This window comes from Electrophorus electricus, chromosome 24, assembly GCF_013358815.1.
Source record: "Electrophorus electricus isolate fEleEle1 chromosome 24, fEleEle1.pri, whole genome shotgun sequence".
Lineage (NCBI taxonomy): Eukaryota > Metazoa > Chordata > Actinopteri > Gymnotiformes > Gymnotidae > Electrophorus > Electrophorus electricus.
This window is the reverse complement of record NC_049558.1, coordinates 1,902,501-1,910,000: the sequence shown is the minus strand read 5'-3', so window position 1 is coordinate 1,910,000 and position 7,500 is coordinate 1,902,501. Positions and strand designations below refer to the sequence as shown.

Here is a 7,500-nt window from a genome sequence, read left to right as displayed (position 1 = left end):
CTCTCTAGCCTTCTCTCGCTCTCTCGCTCTCCTGCTCTCTCGCTCACGCTCGCGTGCGGTGCTCCTCTGCCTTGCTGTCTGCTGCTCACCACCCGGTCTAATGACAGACAGCAAGACTGACTCAAAGAGTGAGGGAGTGAGAGCGAGAGAGAGAGGAGGGGAGGGAGAGGGGGTGGAGTCAGTAGCTGCAGTCTCTGGCTATTCCAAGATACAGCTCCCATTCCCCTCATATTCCTCCCCTGCCCCCCTCTCTCGCTTTCTATGGCTTGTGTTTCCTTTAGGGTCACTTCCAGATGCTTTTTACATTTACATTTACATATACGGCAGTTAGCAGACCTCAGGTTGGCTTATTCAAAATGCCAGCCCATGAGTCAGTTCAAAGGCACGCCCCTCCACAAGTACTCCTATCAACAAAACTTCACACGTGCATCATGACATAATTAATTTTGAGGTTCAGGGCGCAAGCTGTCTCGTTCCCGTCTCTGCTAGGAACAGAGCCAGGGCTAAATCAGGCTATAGGGTCAGAGGGGATGAAGGGTAGGTGGAGGGTGGGGTTTAACTGTATACAGCAGCAGGGCTATGGGATACACACACACACACACACACACACACACACACACACACACACTCTCACACACACAAAGTTCAAATGAGCCTCAAAAACACTAATGTGGTAAACTTACAGAGGCCCAGTGCAGGGTGACAATGCAACATTCCAACACAAACCCTGTGGCAAGTTGACGGTAAAGTGGGATAGGAGAAAATCCCTCCTTATCTGAATGTGTGTGTGTGTGTGCTGATGTTGGAGGAAATGGGGAAGGAGTTAATGACTCTGCCTTTGCACTGAGAGCACCATCAGCTGAGTCTGAACTAAGAGAATGACATGTTCCCCTCCCCCTCTCACATTCCCCTCCCCCTCACGTTCCCCTCCCCCTCTCACGTTCCCCTCCCCCTCCTCTCACGTTCCCCTCCCCCTCTCACGTTCCCCTCCCCTCCTCTCCCCCTCTCACATTCCCCTCCCCCTCACGTTCCCCTCCCCCTCTCACATTCCCCTCCCCCTCCTCTCACGTTCCCCTCCCCTCATCTCCCCTCACGTTCCCCTCCCCCCCACATTCCCCTCCCCTCCTCTCATGTTCCCCTCCCCCCGACATTCCCCTCCCCCTCTCCTCCTTTTCTCATGCCCCTCTGTCTTTCTTTCCCCCTCTTCCTGTTGCGCTCGCCAACTCTCTCCAAACTAAACTGTTATTCACACACCCACTATGTGTGTGTGTGTGTGTGTGTGTGTGTGTGTGTGTGTGTGTGTGTGTGTGTGTGTGTGTGTGTGCGCGCACCAGTGGAATCAGTCCTATCAGAGACCACTTCAAACCTTCAGCTTCATGCAAAGCCCAGAGGTGTGTACCGGCGAGAGTACGGAGGTGATAACTAACCATGTTCTCCTCCTTGCTCACTGTGCAGCTGTATGGGCCCTGTATCAAAGCGCTGCCGACTCTACTGCACACGCTACTGCACACGCTACATGCAAATAATTTGGCTGAAAACGAGACAGGCATACTATTCAGCCACAGCTCTGACACCTCAGCCCTTGAGAATGTTCAGATCATGACCACAGCACAGGAAGAATGAAACACGTATTTCACGCAGGTACTCGGGATGACGCTAACCTTTAGTCAGATAAGCTCCGAGGTCTCCTCTGTCACCCACGCTTCCAAAAGGAATCCTTCTGCTATTAATTATACACCTTTTCGCTTTCACCTTGTTGGAAATCTGTGCTTGAGATTCTTAAGATTGTAATCTCATGATGTTAAGCCATGAAAGTGAATGTTGAAGCCTCTGACACAGGCACCTGAACGCTGGCATCCACAGCACACATTCTTAGGTGTTGCTTTGCCTTTTAATCACTGACGTTGGTAACAAGCCTTGAAGCTGGTAACAGCACAGGGTCTGGAACATCAGAAATGTCAGATGTCATCGAGATGTTTCTTTCCTTGATGTCCTACCAGTATTCTGGTTTTTGCTTGGTCTCGAGAGTCAGACTGCGAAGTAGGTGAAGAAGCTCTTACCACAGGAAGGTGAGAAAGCAAGTACATGAACGCCAAGGCCATAGCATGTACCCCCACATGCCACGAAATGTACATGCTTGTGATGGAAAGAAAGAATGCGTTTGAGAAAGAAAAGAGAGAGACAGAGATAGTTAAAGAGAGAGAGAGGGAGAGAGAGAACACAATGGCAAAAAAAAAAAAAAACATAACTAAAGGTCGATGTTGCTTTGGGCAGATGAGAGAGAATTGTGGGTATTGAAGAATTCCCCACTATTGATAGCGGGATATAATATACAGGCAGCTCCTGTAAGAAAAAGAAAAAAATGTATCCGTTCTTCCTCTACCCGTCTTCTTCCTGCCCCTTAGTCACTTGCTAACAGGGATACTCAAACACACACTCACTCACTAACACACAGACTCGGTAAGATGTTGCTCCATCATTGGGTAGGGGGTGAATACCACATGCCACTAGTTGGTTTTTACAGTAAAGTAATGGGCTTCCACAATGGTACACAAACAAACAGTCAGTGACAGTTACCTCCCTGAAGGTCAGGGAATAAAAAACAGAAACACCAACAGGTTTTCACCTAAAGAGATGCCTTGCAGATCAGTGCTGAATAAACATGCAGTAAACATGCTGAATCCTAAGGGGCTGCAGCAATACTTACGGTTCAGAAGTGTGACCCATGGCATGCTGTATGTGTCTTAAAAACACATCAGATTACATAAGATTTTAATCAGCAGAAGACCGACTTGCAGCTGTGTGTGACTGAGTGCATTATTACTTGCCATCAGCAGGGGGTGTTTGTGCCATAACACATCTGCTTGCCATGTTCTTTCCATCTCCTGCTTAGCTCTTAAAAGCCGTGTTAGAGACAGGGGACTCAGCACTACCCAAGGCTACTCAATCAATATACGTGCGTGGTTAAAGGATGAAGCCACACAGTGTAATAAAAAAGCACTATGCATGATTTATCTGCTGGTGTTAAAACTGCACAGCCAGTGTTGAAACCAAAAAAGTATGAGTTCTATAATGGACGGCTTCTATTCAGATATCTCGGGTGAAACGTACGTAGGAATTTAGTATTAAAATAATCAGGTAGCAGTTTGCATTCCAGTGTAAGAAAGACTTTGAACGAAGCGGGGCTGTTAGGAACCCTTCTCCTTCCTTCTCTCTCTCTGTTTTTCTACTTCTGTCTCCACTGCTCTCTCTCTTCCTCCTCTTCCTTTTCCCTGCCGCTCTCTGACTCCTGATGCTTTGGAAAACTTCCATTTGATCTCTCTGTATGCCTTTGTCTGTCTCTCTCTCAGACACACACACACACACACACACACACACACTCACACACAACCATAAACACAGATGTCTAGACTGCACCAGCCACAATTCGAGGTGTCTAAAGAACTGAAGCCATGTGTGCAGACCCCTTCCTGAAGATGTTCTCAGAAAGCTGAATTGATGGCCTTGTTTGTGTGCCCAGGAGTGCAACAGAGCAGTGGAAGTCAGGCCTGGGGAAAAAGACCTCCATTACAACAAAAGCCACTTCATCCATGTCTGCTGCATGCATTTGTGACCCCTTCAGTTCAGTCAGGCCTTAATCCCAGCAAAAAAAAATCAAACTTTTAGCTCCTAGAGTTTGGAAAAGTCCGAAAAGATGTGTTGAGGATGACATCTCTGCCCTGAAGAGACACTGAGGCCCGGAAACTCCTGAAGAGACACTGAGGCCCAGAAACTCCTTTCTGCGTGTCTGTCATGGATGGAAGAGATGAAGGTCTCAACCTTCTCATTTATCACAGCAGAAAGCGACAGCCAAGGGAACTTTAAAGACCTTGAATGCATTCATGTCCTTAACACATTATAAACATGCAAATTGAGTAAAAAATGTTTTTATCACACAGGTTCCACACAATAGATAAGAAGCAGAGCCAGAAACAGCCAGAAGACACTACGGGACGCGAGCAAACTAGAACATACACTGGTTCAGCCAGAGCCAGCCAAACCCACTCTCCCGCTCTCCTGAGGCGAACACATTCTCTGGCACCATGTTCGCTATGGAGATCCAGAATAAAAGCTAATGGTAATGACTTTTATATCCTTCATTTTCCTTAGGGGCATGGCGCCAGCCTCAAAGAGTGCAGCTCCAGAAAGGTGCACGCACACACACACACACACACACACACACACACATACACACACACACCTGCATAGAGGGACAGCTAGCTACTCATGGTTGAAGCAGCCCTCAGACAACCCGAGTCAGTCCCAGTCAGACGTACTCTGCTGGAGCTAATGGAAGCTCAGCTCCTAGGATTCTCAACACGAGCATTACACCCATTACATCCATTACAGCAACAAAAGCCTCGAAACCAAACTGAGCACCTTTTTTTATAGACATTGGAAATAAGCCAACAGACACTTTTATTGTATAATAAACACAATACACACAACTCTGTTCTCGAAACAAAGTGCAGTTAGAGAAACACAAATTAAGCTCTCTGTGATTACATAAGACATTTCTGACTCAACCTTGACCTCCTGTCATGGCCTTATAAAGCAGGACTCTTACAAAGTGTTTGCAGTGATGCTCTGTGCAGAGTATCTCAAGCCTCCTGCCTTTCCTCCTCTCGCGTTCACTGAACGCAGAGTCGATGTGTTTCGTTTGCTCTCTCGGTCAGAGTCAGGAGACCCAGACCCCTGTTGGCCCAGATCAAAGGCTCACGTCCACGCGCACAGTTCATCACGTGACTTGGCTGGGTCCTCTGGGACAAGGTGTATACAGCTCAGTGTAAGACATGGCCCAGACCCTACCCACTGCTCCAATGAATCATTCAACACTGTGCTGCATTTTACACAGCTTACACACACACACACACACACACACACACAGACAGATAGATACCAATATATCAATATATTCAGAACCAATATAGAGTAAAGGCAGAGCAGGGCTTGACCCAGGATGATTATGCACACCATGGAGCCGTCGGTGTGCTATATGTATGTGCTGGTGCAGCCTGGCATGGGGGTGCTTAGGCTGGCGGTCCATCACCATGTCACCAGCAGGGACACAAGAGCACATCCGTTCACCATGACAACTGATGAAAAGGTTTGGCCTTTGACCTGGTTTGTGCTCTCAGCATTTGCATCGGCGTTTATCATCAACATCTGTTCTTTTCTCGACACAGTTTTACACTGCTGATACGCGTCTGATACCAATAGTGAAGTACGAACAAGACTGTAAGATGACTGTCTTGTCAGGGTTTACGGTCTTATCATGATTTGAGGACTACTAAAATAGCAGTGTTGTGTGCGCGCACACACACGCACACACACACACATACACACATTGTGGCACATCCAGGGCTTATTTTCCCTGACATAGCAAGCCAGCTTGGTGGTTGTGAGGCCCTTTTAAGGTCAAGCCCAGCTTAGCCACACTTCCCCTGGGAGGCCTGACTACACATTCCTGCAGCTCTGTGTGGTGTTTTTCATGGAAGATGTTAAGAAGGTCCATAAAATAGGTCAACGTATGAATGAGCGAAAGTACCATAAATACCAAGCAATTAAAGTATCCTGTAGAAGTGGGGACGTGTGGTTTGGTCGTAGTGTTCTGCATACACATCTGAGATGGCTGTTACCACACCATGCCTTCCATCAGCTGAAACACTTTGGTTACCACGTGTGCCTGTTTGTCTACGTGTCTGGTGTCCGTTTGTTGTCAGAAACAGTACCGTGTGGCTACTGCAGGGCATTGCAAATACATTAAACAGGAATCCAGACTATTTGCTCTTCCACTTTCTTCTGTATTGCTTTGTTTCATTATGAAAAATGATTCTCTTTACATCTTCTTGCCAATTTTGCAAATCTAGTGTTTATGGAAAATAAAAATTGTAAACAAATTTCAAACCATTTTTGACAACAAAAATATAAAAGCTCAAAACATAAAACAACAAAGGAACAAAGGAACTAGAAGCTTGTTTTCAACTTTAAGCTTTAAACTTGTTTTTAAGCTTCTATTTCTGGAAGTTTGTTTTTGAAGGTTTTCATTTAAGAGCACTGACAATATTGTTTTATATAAAAACGGATGGAAAAGAACAAGTAGTTTCTGCACAAAATGCAAGCACACACACCAGCCACAAGGTCATTGTTTTTCAATTATAAGAAGGCAGTAACTGATTACATATGAGTATGAAAATGTCATGGAAAAACTGTCACATGCAAAGATACACGACAGCATGCAGCATCTATGAGAAAACTACATTTCCCAGAAAAGCCTTGAAGCAACTACATTAAACTGTGGATAACAAAGCCTAAATCCCACTGTGTCTGTTCTCGTGTTGCATTCTCTCTCTCTCTCGCTCTCTCTCTTTCAGCGTAGAGGTCTGTCCCCTTTTCAGTTCCATTCTTAATAACGCCCTTGTGATCCTAAGGAAATCGGAGGCGTGTCCATCCTCATGCAAGCCTCCACTTGGCGGCATCCTGTTGCTGTGCTCCTAAGCTGTCGATTGCAGCAGGCACAGCGCAGGAAAGACCAGCTGCCGTCCGCACGCTTGCCCAACCCATGCCCATTAGGAAGGATCTGCTAAACGACTCGAGACGAACCTGAGGCGGTAGCCTAAGCTGCTCGTGGGTGGGCCTGTGCAATCTGCTGAGCCAGATGAAGGGATTTGGGAGGAGAAATATGAAAATCATCAAATGAACTGCGCCAGGCTGAGGGAGCTTGCAGAGCTGACGGGGAGGGACGGGCCTGGTTGCAAACTGAAGTGTCTGCTTGTGATTTAGGTGCTGTCGCCACGATCCCATGATTCCACTGCAGCCACCAGAAAGCAACTCGACCCTAATCTTTAGCAGATGGCTGATCTCCCGCACCTCCACCGCTCGCTGCGTTAACGCGAGCCGAGGCCTCTTAGAAGGCACGGAAATTCCGCTCCAGCCCTTTCCGGTCTCACAGACGGGCCGCTTAAATAGCGCTTAGCGTAACTGAGGCATGTGTGTTAACACGCAGCCTGCCAGGTCTGGAGACCTTTCCCACCTAAAGCAGATGCAATTCCATAGCTTTTAAAGAGTCGTCGGTGATTAAATCCACATCCCTAGAGAAATAACAGTTATGAAGGGATGCAGATCACATCAGCAAAAGGCAGCACTAGCTGTAGCATGCAGGCAACACGACAGCATTACTTAAGACAACGGTTGGAAGACGGGCATTCGGTGGCGCCATCCAACAAACACCTTCAGAAACTTCCTCGCCTCTTAACTACATCACTGTGAACAATAGTGTAGCATCCAGCCATATGGTACAAACTCACGTCCCTTGTTTGCCTGGTGAACTCACAAAGCTTCCTTTGTTCCCTGATACTCAAGGAAAACATTCCCTAGGAAAAATAACTACAGCTACAATTGATAGTCTTGCTTTCTTTTTGTCTTCCCTCTTTCTTCAGGCTTGGGAGGAAGGCGAGTGCT

General features: G+C 46.9%; 1 protein-coding gene across 3 annotated transcripts in view; it reads right to left on the bottom strand.

The window, feature by feature from the left end:
• Positions 1-7,500, bottom strand: part of arhgef25a (Rho guanine nucleotide exchange factor (GEF) 25a) — a 50,460-nt gene that overhangs the window by 37,816 nt on the left and 5,144 nt on the right. Inside the window, exon 1 of one of the 3 annotated variants that reach the window (XM_035522445.1) lies at positions 1-110. This exon is cut by the window's left edge and continues 370 nt beyond it. The exons of the other annotated variants lie outside the window; for them this stretch is intronic. The gene's annotated coding sequence lies outside the window, so the exon portion shown is untranslated. Of the gene's footprint in view, positions 111-7,500 lie in introns of those variants that run through there. 3 annotated transcript variants of the gene reach the window in all.